This window comes from Planococcus citri, chromosome 1, assembly GCF_950023065.1.
Source record: "Planococcus citri chromosome 1, ihPlaCitr1.1, whole genome shotgun sequence".
Classification (NCBI taxonomy): domain Eukaryota; kingdom Metazoa; phylum Arthropoda; class Insecta; order Hemiptera; family Pseudococcidae; genus Planococcus; species Planococcus citri.
Window position 1 is genome coordinate 11289457 of NC_088677.1, and position 17426 is coordinate 11306882.

Below are 17426 nucleotides of genomic sequence, written 5' to 3' on the forward strand. Positions count from 1 at the left end.
ATGTTGTATAGGATCTACCTCAACACATATGTGTTGCTTTCATGGTGTAACTCAAGTTTGCAGCGCTTCTGCGGCAGAAAAAGTAAACTGACTTATCGCCTTTTGGAAAAACAATTTTTCTTGTTTTCATTTATATGATAGAACCAGTGTTGCAAATCGATGTAAGTCAAATCTAATTCACAATACAAAAGTATATGACCAAAAAAATTGATTACAAAAAATTTTACCTGCATTTTTAACAAAAATTAAGTACCTATTACAATACCTACTATCAATTGAAAAAAAAGATTTTTGATTTAAAAAAAAAATCTTACTACTATTTCGGCAATAAAATTACCAAAAAAAAATTTGAGTGAAAAATTTTGTTTATCATCATTTCAGTGATGAAATTGACAAAAATTAAGTATTTATCGCACCTTGGGAGTAATAAGTTCACATCTCTAAAAAGTGAAATTTTACAGGAGAGTGATTTTCTTTTTTTTTTAAACTTGATTCATTATTTTTATCAACTTATAATTAATTGTGAGGAATGAATAGCACCTCATTTTAAAGATCTGGTATCCTACCTTCATTTAGCATAAGAACACTTTGAAAAATAGAATCTTAAAGAGGAAATATTTCAATGTTTGGAAAACATTTTGAGTTATAACCTTTCATTAAAGTTGATGTGGAGGCAAAAGGAAGCATCCAAAAAAAATTCATGATAACAAAGTTGTAGAGAATTAAATTTCCAATCGACATAATGTTGGGTTTTTTCTAGAGTGCTTAGTTTTTGAGTTTTTCTCAAAAAACTAAAATTTCATTATATGTGCAAATTCATTTTTAAGAAAAGTGATAAATTTAAAAAAATTTTTCCATTTGGTACAAACCAATTAAAAATGCACACCTTGTGACTACCTACTGTAAAACCTCGATAAGTGCAACCTCAATAACTGCAAATTCGCGTTAAGTGTAACAAAAATGTAATCCCCGGTCCCTACAGTCAATTTACCATGTTTTACCTTTATAAGTGCAAATAAGGGAGTGGAATAATTATTGCACTTATCAAGTTTTTTACTTAAAAAGGTTTGCACTTAGCAAGGTTATTTTTCTATAACTTGCACTTATCAAGTTACTGAGTTCACAAAGGATTAATTAATCCTCCTGCAATTTCCATTGCAAACTTGATTTTGCACTTATAGAGGCAAAATGTACAGCAACTTGCACTTATAGAGGTTTGATTCACCTACAATTTCTATTGTCTAGGTATAATTTTGCACTTATAGAGGCAAAACGTACAGCAACTTGCACTTATAGAGGTTAAATTCTCCTACAATTTTTATTATAGAGGTAATTTTGCACTTATAGAGGTGAAACATACAGCAACGTGCACTTATAGAGGTGAAAGTGCTTTCTACTGCCAAAAAATTGTTGCACTTATCGAGGTTACTATTTGCACTTATAAAAGTAAAACATGATAAATTGACTGTAGGGACCAGGGATTACATTTTTGTTGCACTTAACGTAAATCTGCAGTTATCGAGGTTGCACTTATCGAGGTTTTACTGTATTTCTAACTGACAAACATTCAAAACAATCAAAACTGTTTGTTAACACTTTGTATGTATGAAATTTGCTCAAAAAAGGTGGAGTTTTTTGAGATGTACCCTTATAACTCCAAACAACTTGCAATGTTGTTGGGATTTTGAGTTAGGCCATTTGCGTTTTTTACAATATCTAGATAATGTACCCAACTTAAACTGTTATTTTTGGTTGAGGGGGGTCATACAAACCCCAAAAATACAAAAACGTCAAAATCAATTTTTTTTGAGATGTAACCTTATTACTCTCGAGGTGCGATATTACAGCACTATCCATTAAAAAAACAATGTTCACAGCTCTACTTTGGCTATAAAAGTAACAAAAACGAAGTAATCATGACTTATTGTGTTTTTGGAAAACGATTGCAATCCGCAACTTATGGAAAAGGTGGATTTCGCGTAAATAAATAGGTATTTTGGGTAGGTTACGCATTAAATAGGTGAGATACAACCTATAGAACACAATGGTGTGAAAAACTCAATTTTCAAAAAAAATTGACGTATTCCCTTTTGAAAAACCTCCCTTCATTTTAATTATTTCTTGTAATTTCAATCATTTTTGGAAATTTTTCGCAGAAATCTGCTGAAGTTTCATGATGATACGTACATGAATTTTTGAATTAGTCATAATAGAAATTTGACGAGTTTTTGAACAATTTTACTAGAATTTTGTTCGGGTTTTCTGATTTTTCATCGATCTACGATAACTTACAGTGTCTGATGGTCGCGTTTGAATGAGATTTTGCTCAAATTTTGAGACGTGTTTCACTTCGTGTTGTTTCCAGTTATTTTTTTGGGTAATTTCTACAATGGCTGTAGAAGTGGGAAAAAAAGCAAAGAAAAGTAATTATTAGGTACAATTATCTGACATTCTGTCAAATGATTTTTATAATATTACGCAATTCAAGTTTTGGTAATTTTCAATAATTAAAATGACTTTTGTGAGGGTTTGCTTGAATTAGAGATGTGTTTTCAATTCTCTGATGTTTTCATTTTTTTAAAAAAAATGTCCAGAACAGTTTACCATGTTCAATTTAAAAGGAAAATAATGTCTTACCTACTCTGTTATCCTGTAGATGTACATATTTTCGGTTATGTCTTCTGTCTTTGTTGCATTAAAGTAACTTTATCAAATCCCCATGCATGCTATTCAGTGCTTCAAGTACTCTGGATGTGTTTAACCGAAGGTTTGTTCTGTAGTTCCACTTATTTCTCAGCATTCTGAGCATTCTTTCTACTGCAGTAGAGGCAACGCCACGTGGAAATGTATAAAGTTTGACTATTCCTAAAACACAGGGAAGAAGAAAAGAATTGTACCTAATAGGGATTTGTTGTCCCTCAGATACTGAAAATTTTGAGTTTTCAAATTGTGAATACCATTTCGATTTCCTCGCTTGAAATTATTCCTTGTGAATACAGAAACTCTCTTGCAATCAGCAAATGCATATCTAGATGATGATTTCTTTTATGGTAGGGCAATTCTCTGAAGAGGTTTGAACAATTTCACTAGAATTTTGCTCGGTTTTTGTGATTTCTCATCGATCTACGATAACTTACAGTGTCTGATAGGTCGTTTGAACGATTTGTATCATACTACATGCAATTGTTTGCTGGTGATTTTCAGTGATCGAGGCGATCTGGGGGGGGGGGGGGTTGCTCAAATTTCGAGATGTGCTTCATTTTGTGAAGTTTCCTGTTGTTTTTATGGATAATTTCAACGATGGTATATATGTAGGAGAGTGAAAAAAAAGTAAAGACAAGTAATATAATGCGTTACTTCTGTTGCCATCATTTGATCATCAACTCGTAAATGTACCTATATAAGTACATACAATAATTACCTCTCCCTCAAATAAATAATGAAAATGAAAAGAATGCCTTACAATAATATTAGTACATTATGTAATATAAGGTAATGAGTGTGAATTTTATGATTATGTGCCCCAGATTTTGAAAATTTTGTATTTTCAAATTGCGTTAACCCCTTCAATTTTATAGGTAGGAAATATTCGTCACAGTAACTTTTATAGTTCATCCACTCGAGTACTATGAGTTGATGAAGTCACTTGACTATATTCCAAACATTTTCTCATTTTTGGCAATTTTATCAAAATTTGTAGGTACGATAACTTGCATTCTTTAATAAGTCAGTTGAATGATTTGTATCGTACTACATACAATTGATTGTTGGTGATTTTCAATGATCAGTGATCAGTGTTTTTTTGGGGGGGGGGGGGGATTTTGCTCAAATTTTGAGATATTTTTCACTTCCTGTTGTTTCCAGTTGTTTTTATTGGTAATTTCAACAATGACTATGAAAGTGAAAAAAAGTAAAATCAAGAAGTAGAATAAATATTACTTTCATCATAAACTCGTTAATGTATAAGTACAATCATTTTCACCCCCCCCCCCCCCAAAAAAAAAACCAGAAAGAACCAAGTAATAAAAATGAAAGCAACGCCTTACAAAATACATAATTTGAACCTGTAGTGTATAATGTAGTCGGTTTATATGTCATTTTTCGAGTTTTTTAACCTTCAGATCAACCTTCAGATTACATAGATTCACCTAAACTAAAAACAATGGGAATCCCTGAAATTCCCTTCCGGGATGACTCACTACCCAGAATTCATTTCTCGTACAGGGAATAATGAACTCAAAATACTTCTTGTGCCGCCATTTTATCAACTTTGTGGAAATCTTAGGATTTTCCTGCTCGTTTTTAACTAACGTGATCATTTCTGTTTAACCAGTCACGCTTCTCACTTGAAAGTACCTATTCGGTTTCAAAACAGAAACCCTTTTGCAATCAGCGAATATTTTGCAGCGGTTAATACCGTTTCTGTTATTTATTTTCCCTTGTAATTTCAATCATTTTTGGAAATTTTTAGCAGAAATCTGCTGAAATTTCGTGATGATATACGTACATAAATTTTTAAATTAGTCATTTTTAACGGTTTCAGGTAGCAACTTTCTAGAATTTTGCTTAGTTTTTCTGATTTTTCATCCATCTACGATAACTTACAGAGTGTCTGAGAAGTTGTTCGAATGATTTGCAGTGTACTGCATACTACAAATTGTTGGTGATTTTCAATGGTTGAGGCGATTTTTTTGTTGAGATTTCGCTCAAATTTTGAGATGTGTTTCACTTCCTGTTGTTTCCAGTTGTTTTTATGGGTAATTTCAACAAATGGCTATGAAAGTGTGGGGAAAAGTAAAGAAACGTATTATTACAATATCTGACATTCTGTTGAATGATTTTTATGATATTATGCCATTCAAGTTTTGGTAATTTTCAATCATTTAGGTGACTTTTGCGAGAGTTTGCTTGAATTAGAGATGTGTTTTCATTTATCTGATGTGTTCATTTTTTTTTAAATGTCGAGAACAGTTTACCATGTTCAAATTAAAAAGAAAGTAATGTCTTACTGTGACGCTCGCCTATGTATTATGCTCATAATAATAACTGTTTCAAATTTCACATGATATCTTTGATGCACTGAAGCAGCTTTACCAAATCCTCATGCAGCATTATTCAGTGCTTCGAGTGCTCTGAATGTGTTTGACCAAAGGTTTGTTCTGTACTTCTACTTATTTCTCAGCAATCTGAGCATTCTTTCCACTGCAGTAAAGGCGACGACGCGACGTGGAAATGTATAAAGTTCGACTATTCTTAAAACACATAAAAGAAAAAGAGAAATATACCCGTTCTGGTTTCTGAAAAAATAACCACGAGTTTTACTGTGGTTGTTTATATGTACTTATATAGTTACACAGCTATACAGATCAATTAAATATAAGTAATTATCAATCAGTTTTAATTTTCCTGAAAAAAATTTCTAGACGTTATCAAGATGTGTAAGTGTTCTTGGAACTTTGTGGTCCCCCAGATATTGAAAAATTTTTAGTTTTCAAATTGTGAATACACCTTCAATTTCCTCGCTTGGAACTATTCCTCTTGAATCGTGAAAGCAGCAACTCTCTTGCAATCAGCAAATAAAGCTAATAGTTTCTCCAGTAATGAATCAACTTGATAAGTTCATATTCTCAGTTACCTATGAAGAAACTAAACAGCAGTTTCTTTGTAAATTTTTTCCAATTATTTTTTCAATTAAGTATTGAATAACTAAACTATGTAGCACTCCATAAACTGTTCTCACCAACATTCAAGGATCTACAACTTTTGTATCATTCTGACTGGTTTCAAGTCTGTCTTGCGCATGCTATATAGAAGTGAAAAAAAAAAAAAACGTAAAGAAAATTGCTTGAATTAGAGATGAGTTTTCTGTTCTCTGATGTTTTCATTTTTTTAATGTCTAGAATATTTTTACCATGTTCAAATTAAAAGGAAAGTAATGTCTTACTCTGACACTCGCTCATGTATTACGCTCATAATGTTTGGCTCTGCAGAAAAAGACAATGTGGAAATGTATAAAGTTTGACTATTGCTAAAACACAAGGAAGAAGAAAAGAAGCATGAGGGTAATTCTCAAAAAAAGTTTAAAAATCATGTAATGGGTGGTTTACTTGAATACTATTGACAATTGAAATTTTTTTTCAGTGGTATTGTGTAGATACCAACTCAGGGGTCACGTGCATATAGTTTAACGTTCCCCAACCCCCCTCCACTATGGGTCAAGTCCCCCCAAACCCTGAAAACTCCATCGTCGTGGCCTGTAATGACTTAAATTTTTCAACTTCATCTTAAGAAGTGAATTACACTATCACTTTTTCTGAAAAAAAAAAAAAATGGTACATATTATTATATGATATGAGAGTAAATGACAGAACTGATATAAATTTTTGGAATGATACTTAATACCCTGAAACCGAGGTCATAAAGTGATGTAATCAGTTTTTTGTCCATCGCCGTGGCCAATTTTTGTTTGTTTTTTCCTGGCTCTCCTATTCGACTTTTTTTGCGGTGAAAAGGCTACACTGTATTGTTTCAGTGATAGCAATGCTGTGCCCATTTCACAACCATCAAGGAAATACAGTAACCCCTTCTCCGAATGGTAATCTGTGAAAATTGTACAGATTACCATTTTTCAGATCCATCTCCGTGGCTTATCATTCTCACTTTAAAAGAGACATTTTTTTTTCTTGAAAAAAAGAAAACATTCAAATGGTAAGTATTTGATGAACACAACTTTGAAAATTGAAAAATTATTGATTCCATTACCAGTAAAACAAATTTTAGTTTTTTTTTCTTACGTCGTGGATAGTACAGTTTGGTATTTCGTCGTGGCTATCGTGATTTTTTGTCCACGGCGAAGGAAAATACCTACCCTATTGTGTTCGAATACTCCCATTAAAAGGTACCTGGTACCTACTTGATGACCTTTTTGTGAGCTAAAGCTACCAATAACTGCTCCAATTATACCTATACCAACCCAAAAGTAGTGAACAGCCTTTTTTTCCAACATGCGTGACACCGATTTTTTGAAGCCCCTGCCCCCGCCCCCTTTGAGGATGACTTGGGCCTGAAGTCATTTTAGGGGTCCTGGGTATGCCTACAATCAAGTCCCTTTTGAAAAAAAATCAAAAAAAGGTTTTAATTTTTGAAAAATTTTAGTACCGAAATTTAAACTTTTTTTGAGAATTACCCATATGTAATAGGGATCGATTAATTAAACAAACAAATTTCAGAATGTGTGATGTAAGTATTTACCTACTTCTTGCTGGAAAAAGTTGTCATTTTTGAATCTCGATCTTGAAAATTTTACAACTAAAGCTCTGGTGACTTTGAAATTTTGTTGATCAAACTTCTAATGCCTGGTTCCGGTATGGTAGATTGCTTCCGGATAAATCCGTTCTGGTGTCTGAAAAATTTAACCATGATCAAGTTTTACTGTGGTTTATTTATACTACCTACTTAATTAATGTTACACAGCTATACAGATCAATTAAACATAGGTAATTATAACTTAAAATTAAAATATTTTTTTTATCTTTAATTTTTATAGCTTAAATTAAAACATTATATTTTGAAAATAAAAAAAGTGATTAACAATTATTTTTAATTTTCCAAAAAAAAATTGCTCGACGTTATCTGATGTTTAAATGTTATTAGAACTTTGTGGTCTGTATTTCAGACACTATTTGATTCTTATCGTGGTCCTGGATTGATAAACCCCATTCTTGAATCATTTCTCGTTGTGTTCAATGACTTCATAGACTGGACTGTAGCTCCCCCCCCCCTCTGATAAAAAAATCCCATCTGTTTCAAAACAGAAAAACCCTCTTGCAATCAGCGAATAGATTATGGTATTGGCGAATGCAATCGTTATAGGCTGTGTGACTGAGAAGTAAATTACCAAGAAGAAAAACCATTCGCTTCGCACTCTGGTACCTACTTGGTAATTTTCAATAATTTAGGTATGTAAGTGACTTTTGCGGGAGTTTTCTAGAATTCAGAGGTGTTTTTTCAGTTTTCTGATGTTTTCAATTTTTTTTAATGTTGACTATTGAGAACAGATTATCATGTTCAAATTAAAAGAAAAGTAATGTCTTACTCTGACGCTCGTTCATGTACCTACATTTCGGTATTTTTCTACGTGAATTTAATGTCTTTGATGCACTAAAGTACGAGCTTTACCAAATCCCCATGCAGCATATTCAGTACATCTAGTACTTTATATTATCGATTTACTTACTTATACCTAGTAAGTTAAAAATGATGGGATTCCCTGAAACTCCCTTCTGGGATCATTCACCAACCCAGAATTCTTTTCTACATAGAGTAACATGAACTCAAAATCTTGTAGCCTACTGCCATTTCAAAAAAGTTGAAAATCGTAGGTCTTTCATGCTCAAGTAAGTTAAAAATGATGGGATCTCCTGAAACTCCTTTCTGGGATCATTCACCAACCCAGAATTCTTTTCTACATAGAGTAACATGAACTCAAAATCTTGTAGCCTACTGCCATTTCAAAAAAGTTGAAAATCGTAGGTTTTTCATGCTCATTTTCATCTGACATGATTATTTCTTTTTAACCCGTCATCACGCTCCTCATTTGAAACTACATTTTTCAGATGAACACAGAAACCTTCTTGTAATCAGCGAATAGATGATGTTTTTCCTCTTAGCGTTGATTTACACAATATGGTTCTTGTTCTGCGTTCTGCTGGTCTTTCACTTTTTTTTCTGAGTGGAAAAGAAAATTAAAAGCAGTTTTTTTCTTCATTTCTTGTCAATTATATGATTTAACTGGAATTACTTTGACTTCATTTCAATAAAAGTAGATATCTAGTCTACTTTATGAATTATAAAAAAAGATAAAGAAATGATAAATCAGCTTCGAGTTGATATTTAAAATGCAGAAAAGATCTTGAAATCAGCAAATAGCTGATGGCTTGTTTTTTAATACTTATGTAAGTAGATAGATGCAAAAATTTATTTAAATGTGAGTAGGTATATTTGAGCATTTTTGTGGTATTTTGCTCAATTTTTTTGGTAACTTTGAATGAGTCTAGCCAGAACTTGGCTCAACTAAGCTGCGTTAATTTTTCATCAGTTGATGAGCGATAATTTTCAATAATTTTGGTAGAACATTATTCATTCTATCATGAAATGAAACGATAGCAGAGCAAAAGCTATGAAGAAAAAGAGTTGCATGAAAGCAGCCGACAAACAATGATACAGCGAAACCCGCCAATGTTGAATTCAAATTCTCAGTTCGGGTGGATCGACCCATCCCCCCCCCCCACCACAAAAAAGTCGAAGAATTTTGAAAGTTACTTACTCACCAGTTCTCTTAGGTAGTTTTGATAATACCCTGGATATAAGCAAAAACTTCCATGTATTCCATGGAATCGATCCATTTTTAAAAAATCATTGACATATTTTGAATGTTCTTTGCAACTGTCAAATGTTCCCTAAAGAAATTTAATGCTTCTTGCTGGATTTCCAGCGACCAAAACTCCTCCAAAAAGTTCTTCTCTTAATTGATTAACATTTTACTGTGGGAGCCTAAACTCAAAACTGTCAGCTGAAGTTTAAATGGTGTGGTACTTGGGCCAAGAGTTACCAGTGAGACCACTTTCCATCCAAATCCAGAAGGGACACTTCATGAGATAGTTTGTTGCTGGAAATGAAGCTGCCTCCAAATTCGTTGCTCATCCAATCATCTAGTTGGTAGATCGTCATTGTTCAAGACTTGGACCTTGTAATGCTACGTATACGACCGCAAGATCAATTTTTATGCCATTTTTTGCGGTTTCTAACCCTCACATATCAACCTGCAACTTACACCGATTGACTTTGTATCGTACTGCATACAAATTGATTGTTGGTGATTTTCAATGATTGAGGCGATTTTTTGAAGGAGATTTTGCTCAAATTTCGAGCTGTTTTTTTTACCTTGTGTTGTTTCCAAATGTTTTTATGGGTAATTTTAACAATGGGTAAAGAAGTGAAATGAAAAGTAACGAAAAAATATATTCATAAAAGTAAAATATTATTCTCTGCCCTCTCTCAAAAAAAAAAAAAAAAAAAAAAAAAAAGTGGAAAGAACGAAAGAAATAATAATAAAAATGAAAATAACGTCTTACAATAGCTACAGAAGTCCATTCGGCAGTATTTGTCTCTATTAAATGCTCCAATTGGGGAACCTGCTGAAATTCTCAATTTTTTTCACAATTTAATACTTAAATGAAATCCTTTTAATGTGAAAAAATGTTTACATCTTATATAGGTACCTATGTAGAATAATAATATGTACTTGAAATACGTCATGTACTTACTGCCGTTTCGTAAAATTTAGTAATCTTGGGTTTTTCCTGCTCATCTTCAAATTACGTGATTACCTGATTAAATATTTCTTTTTAACCCGTCTCACTCCTCACTTGAAACTATTCCGGCTCTGAACAGAAACCCTCTTGCAATCAGCGAATAGTCGATTCAATTTTAAACATACCTATTCTGGCTTCTAAAGATATAAATGCGTAATCCGCAAATCTTCATCTTGTAATTCTGTGTTTTTCTGACTCTAAAGTCGGTTTTCATGCCATTTTTAAGCGTTTTTTAACCTTCAGATCAACCAACAGATTACATCGATTCACCTATAGTAATAAGTTGAAAATAATGAGAACCCATGAAACTTCCTTCTGGGATGACTCACCACCCAGAATTCATTTCTCGTACGTCGAATAATACATATGAACGCAAAATACTTCTTGTACCACCATTCAATGAGAGTTGTGGAAATCTTACAATTAGGTTTTTTTTTGCTCATTTTTAACCCTTAAAGACCCAGGCTAATCCTGAGATGTTGTGTGAAAATGCTTTCAATTTCCTGAATTAGATCATCACAAGCATCACTTTAACCCACAGTTTGCCCCCCAGCCCCTTAAAGCCGTCTCGTAAAAGCCATACCAATTTATTTAATTTTCCTTGAAAACCGAGAAAGCAAAAACCCCAATGAGGTCAATCATGGAACTGAATGATATAGTATCATTAGGTGTACTGAATGAGTGAAAGCATATGCCCAAAGAGCACCCCACCCCTTTTTGGGGGGCAAATTTTCAAAAAAGTTGTGATAAAAAAATTGGACCCATGCTCCATTTTTGGATAAACATATTGATGGTAGACCCTTCACAAAATGAAATCATGAAAGGTGTGAAAATGGTGGACCAGAGCGATTTTTTGAAAATTTGATTCGCTGGTCTCGATAAAAACCCGAAAAAACAGAGCATGAATACGCAAAGTACATAATATGGGAAATATTATCAAGTAGGCTTGAAATGACAGAAACAAGAATTGAAAGGAACACAGATGCTTTTAACAGCACATAAGTTCAGATAATCTACAATCCACCCATCAAATCTGTTTATCACTCCGTGGATATTCTTTCTCGATATTTGTCACCAAATAGTTACATCCTACAAAGGTTAGCAGTACGATTGTTTTTCTGCAGAAATATCGAAATAGGTTTATCAACCACTTTGAAAAGCTTTACACAGTCAAATTGCAGCACTCCCTGGCATTTCATAATGTTCAAGCATTCATGAAGAAGTCACTATCCCTTCTCGATCATAGATAATGTGTAATTATTAGGTACATTTTATCTGACGTTCTGTTGAATGATTTTTATGTATTATGCAATTCATGAATTGGTAATTTTCAATAATATAAATGACTTTTGTAATAGTTTGCTTGAATTAGAGATGTGTTTTCAGTTCTCTGATGTTTTTCATTAAAAAAAAAAAAAAAAAATGTCTAGAACAGTTTACCATGTTCAAATTAAAAGGAAAGTAATGTCTTACTCTGATGCTTGCTCAGTTATTTTTCTTTTTGTATTTTCGATTGTGTCTTTGTCTTTGATGCACTAAAGTAACTTTACCAAATCCTCATGCAGCACATTCAGTGCTTCTAGTACTCTGGATGTGTTTTACTAAAGGTTTGTTCTGTAGTTCCACTTGTTTCTCAGCATTCTGAGCATTCTTTCGACTACAGTAAAGGCAACGCCACGTGGAAATGTAGAAAGTTTGACTATTATTCCCAAAACACAAGGAAGAAAAAAACAAGTGTACCTAATAGGGATTTGTTGTCCCTCAGATATTGAAAATTCTGAGTTTTCAAATTGTGAATACCCCTTCAATTTCCTCGGTTGAAACTATTTCTCATGAATATACCTACAGAAACTCTGTTGCAATCAGCAAATACGTTCCTACTTTATTGAATTTTTGCAACATTGATAATACCCGCCCGGGGAAAAAAGTTCAAACTTGGCCATACATGATCATGTATGACGACTTCATACATGATCATACTAAAAAATTGTCCCCCACATGCTCATGTATGGATCATTTGTATGAAATTGCATGTTTTATATCATACATTTTATTCTATAATCTAGAAAAGTGTCTATAATCTGGAAAAATGTCTGAAATTCATTTATCCACATTTGTCTTGCATTCTTAGCACATCTTATGTACTTATACCATTCAGCAAGTCATCCCATATATTTTATACTGACAATATTTTTATTATAAAAATTCATACATTCTCAAATTTTAAGTATGATCATACATGTTCATGTTTAAAAAAATCCCCGCATTTACACATGATCATAGTTACACTAAATCATACTTGATCATACATGATCATATGTATATGACATGTATGATCATGTGGGGGACAATTTTGTAACATGAGCATGTATGGAAACTTCTGTTTATGTATGATCATGTATGCTCGAGTTCATCCACCATACATGATCGAAATTGATCATGTATGATGACGTATGTTCGAGCATACATCATCATACATGATCAATTTTGATCAAACACAAACCGATGTTTCCATACATGCTCATATTACAAAATTGTCCCCCACATGATCATACATGTCATATATGATCATGTATGATCAAGTATGATTTAGTGTAGGTAACCATGATCATGTGTAAATGCGGGGATTTTTTTTAACATGAACATGTATGATCATACTTTAAATTCGAGAATGTATGAATTTTTATAATAAAAATATTGATTAATGAACGTCAGTATAAAATATATGAGATGATTTGCTGAATGGTATAAGTACATAAGATGTGCTAAGAATGCAAGACAAATGTGGATAAATGAATTTCAGACATTTTTCCAGATTATAGACACTTTTCCAGATTATAGAATAAAATGTATGATATAAAACATGCAATTTCATACAAATGATCAATACATGAGCATGTGGGGGACAATTTTTTAGTATGATCATGTATGAAGTCGTCATACATGATCATGTATGGCCAAGTTTGAAATTTTTTCCCCGGGTATTTTATTTATTTTTTGTAATTTAAATACTTTTTGTTGTTTTTTGTGGAAATCTGCTGAAATTGCACTATGGAGTGTGCCTCAACTTTAAAATTCCGTAGTCATTCATAACACTTTCAGGTACCTACCTATTACTCAATGTAAATTTGAATTTTACTAGAATTTTGCTCGTTTTTTTTTTTATTTTTCATCGATGAGATTATGTAGGTACCCTAGTAGGTCTAGGTACATTCTACTTTATGAATTATAAAAAAAGATCAAGAAATGAAAAATCAGCTTCAAGTTGATACTTAAAATCAAACTTAGCAACTAATGCAACCATCAACATAATATGGTGAAAGCAAATTCAAAAACTATCTTGCATTCAGCGAATAGCTGATGTCTTTTTTTTAAATACTTACATGGACAATTTTTAATGTGAGTATATTTTAGCATTTTTTTGGTATTTTACTCATTTTCTTTGGTAATTTCAAATGAGTTTAGCCAGAACTTGGCTCAACTACACTGCGTTGATTTATTATCAGTTGATGATAATTTTCAATACGGTAATTGGTAGAACATCATTCATTTTATCATGAAATGAAATTGATACTGGAGCAAAAGCTTCTAAGAAAAAGATGTTGAATGAAAGCAACCGACAAACAATGATACAGCGAAACCCGCCAATTTGCAATCAGCAAATATCTGATCTTTTTATAATCTGAATGCACGCATGCCACAGTATGTTGAAATACTCAAAAGAAGAGCTCTGAGTTGAGCCACTCAAATAGAGTAGAGAAGAGATCAGAATGAAGCGATAGAAACTACCCAGGGAAAAAATTACTTCTGTGAATTTGAATGATTAGGTATGAAATATTGACGTAGATAATCATTCAATAATCTCCATGCTTTTACTACACAAATGTGATTCACAGATATTGATTGACTACTCCGATGTTTTTTCGCTTGCCTTCTGTTGTATTCAAATTCTCAGTTTGGGCGGATTGACCCCAAAGAAACGTCAATTTTTGATCAAATTCAGTGATGAAAGTTACTTACAAAAATTTCTTTTATGTATGTACTTATTTAGTATTTACATATTACTTTAGTCGTTACGTAGTACAACGCAGTAAAGGTGTTCTCTTATGTGTTCACCAGTTCCTCCAGCTTCAGTGAGCCGATTGGATCTGAAGATGGCTTGTCTATAAAACGATTCGACAATAAATTTGTTTTAACAATAATACTCGTTACCTATACCTAATAAAATTAATTTAAAAGTAAACTTACCTACTAAAAAAAAATCTAAGAAACCTCATTTGTCAGTTTAGAATGGTCCAACCTCCTGCCACATTACTCTTCCTCACTTTCCTCTCCACTAATATCATAATCATCATCCTTGTGCTTAATTGCGGAAATCATTGGTGGGAATTATGGCGTCTCATGTACACACTGATTGCTAAATTAAGTACTTAATACCAATAAAATAATAAAAATGTGGTATACGATTAATTACAGAAATGAATACTTACCCAAACCTTATTTTTCTGAACGCTGAATTCATATTCCTTTTTTAATCTGTAGTAGGTATAATTTTTTTCAACATTATACGGCGTCCTCTTAGGACCTCAAAGAATTGATCGAATTATTTGACTTCAAACCTTCAAACAAACGTTCGAAACAATAATTAAAAAATACTAATTATCTTCGATTTTAATTGGGAGAACCCTAGAAATTGTTGGCTGATAAAACCGAAGATGAAAATGCTTAGCAGACAGCTTTGATGAAGAACGCAAAAGTGACTTGGCAAGTATAAAGGTGTCTTATGTGTGGTGTAATACGCAACACTTGAGACATCTTTCTTGATAACGTGGCGCGTCAACGAATTCTTCATAGCGATTTTAATAGGGTTCCCCTTGGTGGGGGAACCCTAAAAAATGTCCACAACAGTTTACCATGTTCAATTTAAAAGGAAAGTAATGTCTTACTCTGACGCTCGCTCATGTACCTATTTGATATCTTCCTGGCAGTAAACTTTTTCGATCATGTCTTTGTCTTTGATGCACTAAAGTAACTTTACCAAATCCACATGCAGCATATTCAGTGCTTCTAGTACTCTGGACGTGTTTTACCAAAGGTTTGTTTTGTTCTGTAGTTCCACTTGTTTCTCAGCATTGTGGGCATTCTTTCCACTGCAGTAAAGGCGACTTGGAAATGTATAAAGTTTGACTATTCCTAAAACACAATGGAAGAAGAAAAGAACTGTACCTAACTAATGGGGATTGATTAGGTAATTAAAATTAATGAATTTTCGAATCTGTGATATAGCTCCTTACTTCTTGCTGACAAAAATTCCATTTTATAATTCTTGATCTGGGAAAATTTTACAGCTAAAAAGATCTGGTGACTTTGAAATCTTCATAAAATGTTCTCGCCAACTTTCAAGGATCTACAACTGTGATTTTTTTCATCGATTTACGATAACTTACAGTGTGCGATAAATCTGTTGAATGATTAATTTTGTAGTGTGCTGCATGTAATTGATTGTTGGTGATTTTCAATGATTAATGAGGCGACTTCTTCGGGGGGTTGGAGGAGATTTTGCTCAAATTTCGAGATGTGTTTCATTTCGTGTTGTTTCCAGTTGTTTTTACGGATAATTTCAACAATGGCATATAAGTACGTACAAGTGAAAAAAAGTAAAGGAAAGTAATATAATGTGTTATACTTTTATTGCCATCACTTGATGATCAACTTGTAAATGTGCCTATATAAGTACATACAATAATTACCTCCCACCCAAATAAATATTAAAAATGAAAAGAACGCTTTACAATATTAGTACATAATTTAAGGTAATTATGCGTCTCGATCGCTATTAGGAAAATCAGGTGACCTCAAGTGTTCTAGCACAAGAGCACTCGAATCGAAAAAATTGTGAATTTGTTGTGCCCTGGATTTTGAAAATTCAAATTTTCAAATTGTGTTGACGCCTTCAATTTTGTAGGTAGGCAATTTGCCATAGTAACTTTTTTAGTTCGTCCACTCGAGTACTATGAGTTGGTGAAGTCACTCGAGTGATCCAAAATTTTCTCATTTTTAGCAAATTTTTCAAAATTTGTAAATTTATGGCCAAAAACGGCGGGACTTCAAATTCATACATAGTAAGAAAATATTTGCATCATAAAATTGACTTCAACAACCTATAGTGCTCAAATGGACAAACAAAAAATGCTATTATGACAAATCGCTTATCTTCAAAATTATAGCAGCAAACAGAATTTGAAACTTCAAAATGTTCAGAATTTGGAGCTTCCCAAATTTGGAAATTTTGAAACAAGTTTGCCCCTTCAATTTTGAAGATGTGCAATATGTCTTAAAAATGTTTTTTGTTCCTCCACTCGAGTGCTTTGGCTTTGGGTTATGAGCATGATTTGAATAATAATTCAAATATTTTCTCATTTGCGATGAATTTTCAAAAATTAGTAAATTTCAAGTTTTGTGAAGCACGTGACTCTTTCAATTCACATGATGGGCAAAAACTCCCTTCTGGGATCACTCACCAACCCAGAATTCTTTTCTACAAAGAATAAATCAACTCCAAATAGGTAGTTACATCTTGTATACTGCCATTTAATAAAAGTTGAAAATCGTTGGTTTTTCATGCTCATTTTTATCTAATGTGATTATTTCTTTTTAATCCATCACGCTCCTCACTTGAAATAGGTACATATTTGTGGTGAAAACAGAAACCCTCTTGCAATCAGCGAATAGATGACGGTTGGTCTGAGTATTGGGTTCTTGTTGTGCTGGTAGATCACTTTTTTTTCTGAGTAGAATAGAAAATCGTTTTTTTCTTCATTTTTGTCAATTGGATGATTTAACTGGAATTCCATGAGCGAATAGACGATGGTTTCCCCCTTTTTTATGCGAATTATAAATTTTTTGTCAATCGTTGGTCAATTTTATGTTTTGTTCATCAAGGCCATGCTGTTTTACAATTGAGAAGCACAAAATTTGAAAATACCTAGTCATTTTTAATACCTAAAAACAAAATAAAAAAAACAATTTTAGGTACCTACATACGTACTTACT